This window comes from Lynx canadensis, chromosome B2 (genome assembly GCF_007474595.2).
Source record: "Lynx canadensis isolate LIC74 chromosome B2, mLynCan4.pri.v2, whole genome shotgun sequence".
In the NCBI taxonomy this organism is placed as follows: Eukaryota; Metazoa; Chordata; class Mammalia; order Carnivora; family Felidae; genus Lynx; species Lynx canadensis.
Window position 1 is genome coordinate 45280263 of NC_044307.1, and position 12246 is coordinate 45292508.

The 12246-nt window shown below is 42.7% G+C and overlaps 1 protein-coding gene across 1 annotated transcript in view; it reads right to left on the bottom strand.

The window, feature by feature from the left end:
• The window catches only part of TNFRSF21 (TNF receptor superfamily member 21), a 69622-nt gene that overhangs the window by 3189 nt on the left and 54187 nt on the right, over positions 1–12246 (bottom strand). The window lies entirely within an intron of this gene.

The window sequence follows — 12246 nt, forward strand, 5'->3', positions numbered from 1 at the left end:
ACGCTTTTTAAACCTTAGGCGCTGGCTAAGCGTTAAGCATTAACAATTAGGAAGCATGTGCACGAAGCTGTTACCTCACAGGAACGGAATTGGACAAGGGAGTGAACAGGAAGATCTCCGACTTAGAAAAACATTGATTGAGCTGGTGTAGGTCTTAGATAACATCTAGTACCTTCCCCTCTGTATGAGCTGAATTATGTCCCCCAAAATTCATGTTGAAGTTGTAACTTCCTGTACCTCAGAATATGACTGTATTTGAAGATGGGGCCAACTAAGTAAGTTTAAAAAGAGGTGATTAAGGTATAATTGGGTTCTAATCCAATACGACTGGTATCCTTAGAAGAAGCCTTTAGAAGAGGCACACAGCAGAAAGACCATGTAAGACACAGGGTGATGGTTACCATCTTCTCCAAGTCGAGAAGCCTGAGGACACCTCAAACTTCTAGCCTCCAGAACTGTGACAAGATAAGCGTCTGCTGTTGAAGCTTCCAGTCTGCGATACTTTATTACGGTAGCCCTAGCAAACGAACACATCCTCTTTTTACAAGTAAGGAAACTGAGGTCTAGAGAAATGACATGACTTTCTTAATTACGGGCTCCCAAAGAGTAAGGGGCAGAGCTAAGACTCATTCCCATTTCAAAGCAGCTCAGGAGAACACCAGAGGCCAAAGCAGCTGGAAGAGAGTGAGGACCACCCCACTGGAGCCAGTATAGAGCTCCTAAGGACTTAATGGAGACAGTGAAGCTTGCATTCTGGAGGGGAGACAGAGAATGGATTTTGGGGGGCGCGGGGGAGGGCGGGCAAGAAACAAAAGAGAGAGCCCAGTTAGGATGCTGCTACAGTGGCCAGGTCAGGTAAAAGCATGGTTTGTACCTAGGTGTGCAGTGGGGAAATGATAGGCGATATCACCCCGTTTTACAGATGAAATGACCAAGGTCCAGACAGGGCACACAACCCTTGGGAGAAGGCCGGTGCTCAACTCAGGTCTGCTTAATACCTCTACTTAGCTTCTCATTTGACACTCTGCTTTAGAACTCTGGCAGGCATTTGTGGCATCTCTTAGTTCATGGACTTGAATCTTTTTATTGGCTCCTCTGGCGTGGATGAAAATCTGGGGGCCAGGTGGCCAGATCGCACAGGGCAGGGTTCGGGGAGTGCTAATCACCACTTATTAGAACCCTCATGACTTCACTCAGACACGACAAGCAAAACATTGTCAAGTTCCTCAATCAGGAAGACACTGACCCTCATTTCAAAGTATTGTGCTCAAGGGCTGTAAAACGCACAAGGCAAACACAGCTGCTTCTTCTACAACCTGTAAGGCCTGAGGAATTCTCGTAACTGACTGGAGATTCCAAAGACCACCGATTCCTGCACCTGCCCACTGTTCCAACAGCATTTTTCCTCCGCACAACCACCCACACCCTGCTTCTGCTTCCCAGTACAAGCTGGAGACTTGCATAACGCATTCCCAGCTGCCCCCTTCCTGATCCACAGACAAAATTTTATGTTTCTGCTTTTACACTTTTAATTCAATAGGCCTTAGCATGTGCCCCTCCTCTCCGAAATGCACATGGCCATTCATGCCAATACACATTTTTTATTCACTCAATTAGACAAAGAGCGCTTGTCTACACTCTGGTTCTCAGGGACCACATTACATTGGACGACATGGTCAGTCAATATAGTGCACTGTTCTTGCTTAAAAAAAGAAATTCCTGCCCACAAATCACATGCCAACAGACTAAGGAGTCCACCCACCTATTTCCTGAACTTAGCTCAAAACTTTAAATATTTTATTTTCCCCCCACTTTTGCCAAAGGATCCTATCAGTGGAAATTAGGTACGTGATTTCCAACACAATTCAGTGAGACAGAACGCTGCAGTGATGCTCTCTTATAATCAACGATGAGTCCAGCGAATAAGAAAATGTCCCTAAGAGTGGTTTTAGCGTCATCACCGTAGGGCTAACAATCACAGCCAAAGCCAGAGCTCATGTGATAATCATCTTTCTAGAAAATCTATTCAGCTACTAAATATAGGTATCTCTCCCTTTATGCAGGATACACAGCAGCTGGTTGATTTCCAGATTTCTCTAAAATTATCTGCACTTTTCCTATAAGGAAAAAAAAAACCCTGCTCATAGAAAGTTAACTTCTTTCCTCCCTTTCTTTACCTTACTATTTACAATATCCATCAACACTGGGTTACAACACAGCAACTCAAGCATTGTATTACCTACGATACCTATTAGATAGCTCTAAATGGAAATTAAGTCATTGGGGGTCACCTGGGTGGTTTAGTCAGTTAAGCATCTGACTTCAGCTCAGGTCATAATCTAGCGGTTCATGAGTTTGAGCCCCACATCAGGCTCTGTGCTGACAGCTCGGAGCCTGGAGCCTGCTTCAGATTCTGTGTCTCCCTCTCTCTCTTCCCCTCCCCTGCTTGTACTCACTCTCTCTCTCAAAAATAAATAAAACACTTAAAAATTTTTAAAAAAGAAAATTAAGTCATCGGGATATGTGGAATAAATTAATTCTTTATTAATTCAGAAAGTTCATGTTCATTGTTGAGTTGATAGCAAATAAAGAATAGTTATTAATAAGATTTAGATACTAAATGACAAACACTCTAAACAAGAAAGCCAGAAAAGGGTCCTCTTGTTAAATCTTTAAGCATACACTTATCCAAATATTCACAAAATAGATTATGAGGGACTTAATTTTTTCCTTATGCATCTTTGGGCCTTCCAAATTCTCTACAGGGACATATCAACTTTTATAACTATAAAAACAATACAAGTTATTTTTAAAAGAAGTTACCACAATGGGGCGCCTGGGTGGCTCAGTTGGTTAAGCAACCGATTTTGGCTCAGGCCATGATCTCACGGTGTGTGGGTTCGAGCCCCACATTGCGCTCTGTGCTAACAGCTCAGAGCCTGGAGTCTGCTTTGGATTCTGCGTCTCCCTCTCTCTCTGCCCCTCCCCCATTCTCTCTCTCTCTCTCTCTCTCTCTCTCTCTCTCAAAAATAAATAAAATACTGGGGTGCCTGGGTGGCTCAGTCGGTCGAGCGTCCAACTTAGGCTCAGGTCATGATCTCGCAGTTCATGAGTTCGAGCCCCGCATCAGGCTCTGTGCTGACAGCTCGGAGCCTGGAGCCTGCTTCGGATTCTGTGTCTCCCTCTCTCTCTGCCCCTTCCCCGCTCATGCTCTGTATCTCTCTGTCTCTCAAAAATGAATAAACGTTAAATTTTTTTTTTCAAATAAATAAAATATTTTTTTAAAATTTTAATAAAATAAAAGCAGTAACCACTGATAAGTATATTTTCTCTTTGCTAACTTGGAAATATTATGGCTACAGTAGCTCTTATTTATTTATATTGGTAGCCAAGGAACAGGATCACCTTGGAAGATCACCTACTTGGCTGAGCACCTCGCTATACTTCCGTTAAGTGTCCACAGGCACAAAAGGGTAACATTACCCTCCAATTCACTGCAGTGAGGTAGACACTCGACTTAAAAGAAAGGCCTCTGGAGAAATCTGGCCAATGAAGGCAATACATCCACCAGATATTTGAAGTCCTTTTGCAGAAACTTTAAAAACACAATTCTTTTTGCCTTACAGCCAGGAGACAAATCATGCTAACTTAGAAGACTCACTTGAGAAATGAGGTAGAGACGGTAAGACACACGGAAGGGGGAGGCAGCAGGGATAATGAGGGGAGAGCTCCCCAAGCAGCCAAAACCAGAACAGTTCTATTGTGCGAACTTCAAGAGCGTGCAATTTACTTTCGCCAAATGAGCCCCAAATGTCCTCCTGATGAGTTTCTATGCAAGTACACTTAGTCCTGCCAGATACTGTATTTATTAGTCCCAAGTGATAGGGGAAGGGAGATAGATAAACGATTCACCTACTCAACAGCTGAGTCACACCTAAAGGTCCACTGCTGACCTGACTGCTTTCCTTTCTGATTAGCAGAGCCACCGAGTACAAGGTACCATCCAAATGGATGAGGGAACCAAGGTATTGATTGAAATTGGTGGGCTTGACCATCCCAGGGCTGTAGAGGTTTGTAGCAGTCCTTGTAAGAACAGTGATTTAACTTGTATTTGGGCTACACCGGGGTGAGCCATTCATTTCCAGCTGTGTCTTTGCGACCCTCCACTCCTACGGCATCCAAATGAGCACCCACTCTGGGTGCTCAGCTCAACTGCAACCTGAAACTGAAGCTCAGAAGTAATTCTTCTGTTTTAGCATCAAACCCCAAATCGCTTTCCTTGTTGACTAGCCTTGGGGATGGCGTGGCCAGGGATGGTAAAGGAAAATCCTTCCAAGCCCCAGTCATGGCAAGAGTGGTTTATAAATGAAATAAGGTTCCAAGACTACTCCCAAATATAGTCTGCAAACAGGAATCGGCCAGAGAACGCCAGCCTCAGAGGCTGTCTTTCCAGCATGCATTTCATGTGCCCCACAGTCCACTCCTCAACATCAAAATCATTAACATCCTGGAAATTCCACTGCAAGAGAGGAAAGGAAATCGACTTCCAACTAGCTGTGTGGTCTTGGAGAAATCACTTCCCTCCTTAGACCTATTTCCTCATTTCTGAACAAAAAAGATTAGACTAGGTCATCTCTGTTGAAATTATGTCTTATTTATTGTTTGCCATACTATGGCTATTTCCTTCTCTCCCCTCAACCCACCCACCCCCAACTCCCTTTCTCCTTCCAAGTTACCCCTAACTGGTTCACTCAACGAAAGTTTACCACTGAGTTATTTTCAATTACTACCCAATTATAATCTCCCTGTGGTTGCACAATCTGTTTTCATAAAACGAATTCACAACTTTGATGCATCAATGACCCCCTGAAATGAAGCACTAATTACCCAGCCTAGATGCTCCTTGCCAATCTGCTAAAATGGTTCAACTTAACCCCTTGGCTCCTGGCACTAGCCAGTTGGGATTCCACAAGATTTCATATCCCACCGATATGCCCGACAGCCTCAAGAAGAGAACTCCTCACAATCAAAAGCTACCCTTTCAGCTGAACTTTCCCTCCAGGCCTCCTCCAACACTTAGAAAGATGGGAGAATCTTATGTCACATTTGCGACGTTTTCCATCACTTTAATAATGGTGTTTAAAAGCCCATTTGCTAAATTCAATGAAAACTAATTGCTATTCCATCTGAGTTGACCAGCTTGTCACTCAGATCCAGCAAACAACAGGGACTTTAAGAAATAAACCATTACCGGTACTGGGCTTAAATGATTCAGTGTGAAATACACATATTCCATTTGCTGTGAAGGTAGCTCTTAGGGGCTTCATTTTACAAATGAAAAAACTGAGGCTCTAAGAGGTTTGACGACCCTGCCCAAGGTCACGGAGCCAGGATTCAAGATCAAGTCTGTCCAGTTTCAAAGCAACCCTCTTTGCTGAGCCATGTCACTTCTCTGTCTGGACCCACTACGTTTACAGAAAAATGACAAACCCCGTAACCTCAGTATGAGCGACCACATGACCACAAGGAGGTGCCCTGGCTGCTGAGGCAGAAGGAAGAAGCAAAAGGCGGGGTCTGCAAGGATCTGTAACTCAGTGGCAGAGCTTAGACTCCGGCTGGATGACGGCCCTGAGATAAAGATGAGAGAGAGATTCTGTAAATATCAGACACCTCAACGGTGGACCAATGACTTGCATTTGCATTTGAAAATATTTCCGATCCGACAGACCAGGGACTGTTTAAAAAAAAAAAAAAAACAAAACACACACGTAATTTCCACTAAAGTTTTATCTCAAAGGAATTACAGTCACAAATAAATACATAACTAAAATTATTTGAGGATTATGATATTATCTCAAGCTTGTTTCCCCTGCTCTCCCAGCTGCTCGTGTAATCAAAATCAAATTAGATTTCATGACGTCCTATAGGTCTGGTAGATATGTAAGCCGGGGCTCTGATAAAAGCAAGTGCTATCTTCCCTGCCCGTATAAGCATCTAGATATCTGAATCTTATGCAGTCCCTTTGTTTAGAGAACAGGAATCCAGATGATAAGGAAACCTTTGTCATCTAAATCTATGTGGTTCCAGGATTTCATATATAAATAAGGTTCAGACAATGATGGTTACCAGCTGTCTCTCAAAAAACTTATCTGAATCTATTCAATTCCTAAGTTCAGATACTGAAGAAAACCTGAGAAATACAACGATTTCTCTCTTTAATAAATGAAATACGGTGGTGATCCCAACAACGAAAAAGAGAAAAAATGGATGGGAGACAATGGCTTTATTCTTCTGAGTGTGAGTTCTTATTAAATTCACTCAGAGTAAAAGGTGTTGGCAGGAATAATCCAAATTTACACCTAGTAAAATTATAAAATTTTTTTTCACAAACAAAAGAAAAAAAAGAAAATGGGAAGATGCTGATTCCTCAGCCTTTAAAAGAAGTGTTATCAGTTGTTAAGAAATTTGGAGGGAAGTCTTAGAAATGGGAATATGACCCGGAAATATACATTCACCTATATAGATAAAGCAAAGACGTTAAAATGTGAGTTAATTGTTAAATCTAGGTGGTTAAGCTTATGGGTATTTGTTGTACTGTGTTTTCAACTTCTCTTTGTTTCATAAGCCTTATTTTCTTAATTGGGAAAATAAATTTTAAACAAGGGCTAAGAGCCAAGTAACTATTAAGACAAAAATTCCCCAAACTTTTCCTAGGCTTCTGATTCTTTAGTCTGTTGTCATTCCATCTTTCTTCTCTTGCCCAGCCCCTGTCCCAGGAAAGGGAGACAAGAGGGGGCTTCCGTTGCATAAGCAGGGAACAGGGCTAACACTTAAATCTAAATCATCAGTTGGCAAGTGGGCATTGCTGGCCTCATGCTGTCTAGATCCCCCTAGGGCCACCGGAGGTCATGGGATGGAAGCAGGAACAAGAGTGCGATGCCAAAAAGCCCTGCTCGTCTTCCCTGGAAAGCTTGATGTCAGCCCAGAGCAGTAGCAGAGCTCAGTGGACACAGAGGTGTGCACTGTCCCCGAGAGCTGGGGACCAATAGCAGGACCTACAGTACTCATCCTCGGGAGGCTCATAGGATTAACTTGGCCCAAGAATGGCAAAGCCACTGGGAAATTATTTTAAAAGACACCTCACACCCACCCTAGATCTGTCCAAGCATAGCATCATGAAAGTGTTTTGTATCGACTGCAACCTCAGTTAAGGCTATATTGAAGCTGCATCCCAGGTTAGCTGGCCATAGTGTGTTTCTCCCTTAACTACGCCAAGCCCAAGTCAAGGCAGTTGCTACAGTCTTGTGTGTATGTGTCGTTTCTAAGAGTTAATTTCAAAAGGGAATCCCAAAGGCTACAAATCCACCCACATTTAAGTGAAGGTGGCTAATCCCTGCCCTAAGCAAGAGAACTGTTCCTCTGCTGAATGCAGAGGGGAAAAGCCACAGGAAGCCACAAGCAGTGCTGTATGAAGCTGCCAGAGCTGGGAAGAACCAGCTGGCTCTGGAAGGAGAAGGAAGGGAGGGTGAGCCCCGCCCAGCTGCTGGCGCTGTGTCTGCAAGCTGTCCAGCCTGCTGACATCAACGGTAACATTGCAGCCCTGAGCTGACTCACTGACTAGCTTTCTCGAAAAAGGAAGCGACGGCAGAGAGAGTAAGTGGGTTCTCTTGGTTCCAAGCTGGAGCCCACTCACATCCAAACATACTGCTGAGCCTTACAAGAGCTTGGCCCCGTGGACACATGAGGAGGTCACGCTGCCGGGAATGACGTGGGTTTCCCTACATTTCACTCACTGAGAACCCATGAGGAAGCCTTTCCCACAAAAAAGTCTTTGACCAATTCTAACCATGAGAAGGAGGTGCATGAATCTGACAAAGCTTGCCTTAAGGCATTGTGGAAGACAGAAAGTAATTTCACAGGAAACTCATGATCTTGAGCTAAGAAGGCTCAAGCTCATCTCAGTGACTCAACTGTTTTGAACTTGCTAAGTTTGATTAAATTAGTATTATTTAATAAAATCATTAGTTGGATGCATGCCATTAGAATTGGAATATACCTGGTACATAATTCCAAAAGGAGCTACTGTGAAAAATACTTCTCCCTTATTAATCTCTGACTCACAGTTCTCATCTACTCGGTTCCCCTGCGGGTGGTGATTCTTACCCATTCCTCGCGTGTTCTTCCTCCCAGTCGATACTTACACCAATAAAGAGGTATTATATAGTCTCTACCCTTCCCCACCTCTTCTTTAGTTGTTACTATTTTTCTTATTTTACTTTTTTTTTTTTTTTAACACAATACTCGCTCCTTTCGACAAATGCATGCTGTTCCACTGTCCGGGCGTTCCACAACTTCTACAACCAGTTCTCTGTTGAAGGTCATTTATGCTGCCTCCGCTCCTTTATTACAGATGACGTTACAAGGAATACTTTACTTGGGACATTCTACACACATGGCAGAGGCACGTGGGACTATTCGTAGGACATAGTCCTGGAGGTACCAGGTCAATCATCAACTGCCATATACTTTGGTAGATAATACCAGATGGCTCTCCATAAGGGTTGGGCTCACGTACACACACATCGGCAACAGACAGTATCCCTCTTTCTCTGTACTCTCACAACACAAAAAATGGCGTCACACCTTCTCCTCCTTACCAATCTAAGAAGTTAAAATTGTATCTCTGTGCAGGTTTCCATTTTAATTTTTCTTGTTCCGAGCAAGGCTAAAAAACCTGTATACCTTTAGGAACCCTCACGATTTCCTTTTCTGTGAACTGTCTTGTTCACAGACTGCCCAATTTTCTTTTGGGTCCTTGGTCTCTTCATTAATTTGTAAAAGCTCTTGATTTTTTTTAAGGTTGTTAACCCTATGTTGCAAACAACTTCTCCCAGTTATTATTCTTTTGATTTACCTATGATGTTTTCTGGCTTATCCATTTATTGTTAAGTAGTTGAATCTTACTTGTGTGACTTCGGTGTTTTCTATCCTTCTCAAAAGAGACTGACCTACTGTTGGGATAATAAGAACAAAGAAAAACTTCCCCATGTTTTTTTCTAGTACTTTTTTGGTGACAAGTCATGTTCATGGTTGTTCACTGCAGACTGTCCCCTGACAAAGTCCAACTGTGGGTAAATCAAAAGTTTCTCTGTGAAAAAAAAAAAAATCTAATGGGAAAGTCAGGAGTGAAAGCTACCTCTCCCAAAGAATATGAAGAATTAAGCTTTGAAAGTGTTGAACTGAAATTAACTGGTATACAATAAAACTTACTGCTGGCCATGATACAATTCCTCACCAGCACGTGTACCTGCGATTGGTACATGTGTTATAACAGAACAAGAGATAGTCTCATAAACATAAAATGGAGAAACTGGGCCCGAATTGGAAGCTACTAAGCTTTATCAAGATATGAGTTTTGGCTTTAAAAATAAATTAAAAATATGATATCCAGCACTGGTAATTGATGGAGAAAATAAGCTTCTTTTCACTATATTGATTCTGATTTCATTTCAGTGGATTCTTTGAGAAAGCCAGTGAAGGTGTGGATTAAGCAATGGAAAATGTCATCAACTAATAGACTGCCTTTTCTGAACATGGAGACACCGTGTCTCAGGAAACAAATAAAAGCCCACTTCAAGTCTACAGAATATCCTTTAACGTGGGGCTCAAATACCTACCCCTCCTGTAAAACTGTCAGCAACTTGAGGGAGGATTCCCAGGTTTTGTGTTTTATGTGTCTTATACGTAAATGTTTCCATCTAGTATCTCCAGTGTTGGACACAGGGCTCAAAACATAATGGGCATTCCATTAATGTTTACTAAATAAGTTGTTTAGGTTAATCCATCTATCCTCAAAAGCAATTTTAAAAAGGAAAAGAAAAAGCATGTGCAAATACATGTGTTGGGAGAGAAAATGTATCAATCTCAAGATCCCCAAGAAACTCCTTATAAACTATACACCTCAAGCTCAACTACCATACTAGATTAATCCTACGATATATATTTTTTCACATTTTAACATCTCTCAAATAGGGATAAATCTTACAACTATAATTGGCAGTGTTTTAATTGCTACCTTGGTAGTATATACAATAATGGTGCATCATACAATGGACATGGCCTTGAACTAAATACAAAATGATGTCTTAATTCTCATACCTACCTATACCCTGCAGAACGATGAAGCTTGCTAGATAATCACAGATGTAAAGCACCCAGACAGCATTTGGGACACAACAGATACTCAGCAAATGCTGGCTCCCTTTCTCCTTAATGTGCATTTATTGAAAGTAGAGTGGTATCATTTGCTCGAGTTAAAAACGGAAGAAGGCAGAATTTAATTTCAACGTAGAGGATAGTAGCAAAACTGTATTGAGCCCCCACTCAATGGCAAGTGCAGGACTGGGTATTTACACTCCTGATCTCTAGTATACACACTCTGGTTCCAATCTTCCCCAGATCCTTAGAAGACAGCCATGAATTCACGAAGCTGAAAGTCAATTTGTTGGATCCACCAATTAGTTCTATTAATTCTTAAAGATGCAAATTTCAAACTTCAGCACTTCCATGAAGTGGGGCATTGGAAACTTATTTATGTACCTTTAATATTGTGCAACAGTGAAAGCTTTCTGAACAGCTTGCGACGGAGTAAAACAAAACAAGGTTCTCAGTAAAACAAGTGTCCTTTGCAGAGTCAAAAGCTTGAGAAGCCCTAAGTGTGATTAGGTAGGGCTTCCTCAGCAGAAACCAGACAGAAAATCTCGGGGAAGAGGACCAAAATCCAGTCTTGAAAGAAACTACAGTCTGTTTTTTTAAGAGTGCCTTTTTTGGGGGGCACCTGGGTGGCTCAGTCAGTTAAGCGTCCGACTCTTGATTTCAGCTCAGGTCATGATCTTGCAGTTGGTGGGTTCGAGCCCCATGTCAAGCTCTGTGCTGACTTCGCAGAGCCTGTTTGGGATTCTGTCTCCCTCTCTCTCTGCCCCTCCCCTGCTCATTCTGTCTCTCAAAATAAATAAACATTAAAAAAAAAAAAAAAGAGTACCTTTTTTTCCTTATTTATTTTGAGAGAGAAAGAGTGTGAGTGGGGGAGGGGCAGAAAGAGAAAGAAAGAGAATCCCAAGCAGGTTTCACACTGTCAGCGCAGGGCCCAATGTGGGGCTCAAACCCACAAATGATGAGATCATGACCTGAGCCAAAATCAAGAGTCAGATGCTTAACTGACGAAGCCACCCAGGTGCCCCTAAAAATGACTTTTTCAAATGGACAAATATACGTCTGCTATTGTTTTCTATATTTTGGGGTAGGTCAGTACCCCTGCCTTCTGCTACAACCTTATAATTTCCTGTGTACCCTTCTGTTATAACATTTGCTTATCACACTGAATTGCACATTATTTGCACAAGAGTCTCCCTCTTGGTGACCGAGCTGCTGAAAGGCCTAGAGACCACCTTTCTTCTTTACAGAGTACCAGACACACAGCTGGTGCTCCACAAAAGGTTGTTGACCAACTGAATGAAACCCTGGAATGTGATAATAAGTAGAATGGCCTGAAATGACATTAAAAACCTAAAAGCTTATTCACAGAGCTTGCTTCTTTATACACGATGGCCACCCTAAACACAAGCACCACGAAATGTACCTAAGCCTATCGTGTGGCAACAATCCCTTTATAAAGTCCCCTTGTCACCACACAGGGGAGTTCCCCAGAGCCCATAGTCACACCCTGCAAATTAAGTGACTTGACCTTAAATGACCCTCTATGCTGTGGTAACACGGCCGGCTGAGGGCAGGCGCGAGATACAGGCTGAGTTCAGCTAGCGTCTTAGGGCCTTGGGATAATAATCCCTATCTTCTCAGAGATGACCAACTGGTAAATTAAAGACGAAGACAAATCTGAATGGCCAAAAAGCCAACAGTTGAACATACAGCTGGTATTCGCCTTGACTCGCCCTCACTATGTTAAGTGTCTGAAAAGAGCTGGTCTCAGTCAGACCTTAGGTAAGGACAGCTGCATCCTGCAGCTGGTTAACAAAAAAAAAAATCAGCAACTGTAGTTCCCTCCGCCACAGAAACAGTGGCAAAATCAGAATGCCCAGTGCTGTCCCCAATGCAGAGACTGTTCCAGTTGACTATACAAAGCAAAGCCACAGAGCTTGACATGGGGCTCGAACCCACCAACTGCAAGATCATGTGTCCAAACAGCGTCGACTATAGTTGGGGGCCGGTGGGGGGGAGGACTCTGCCTCT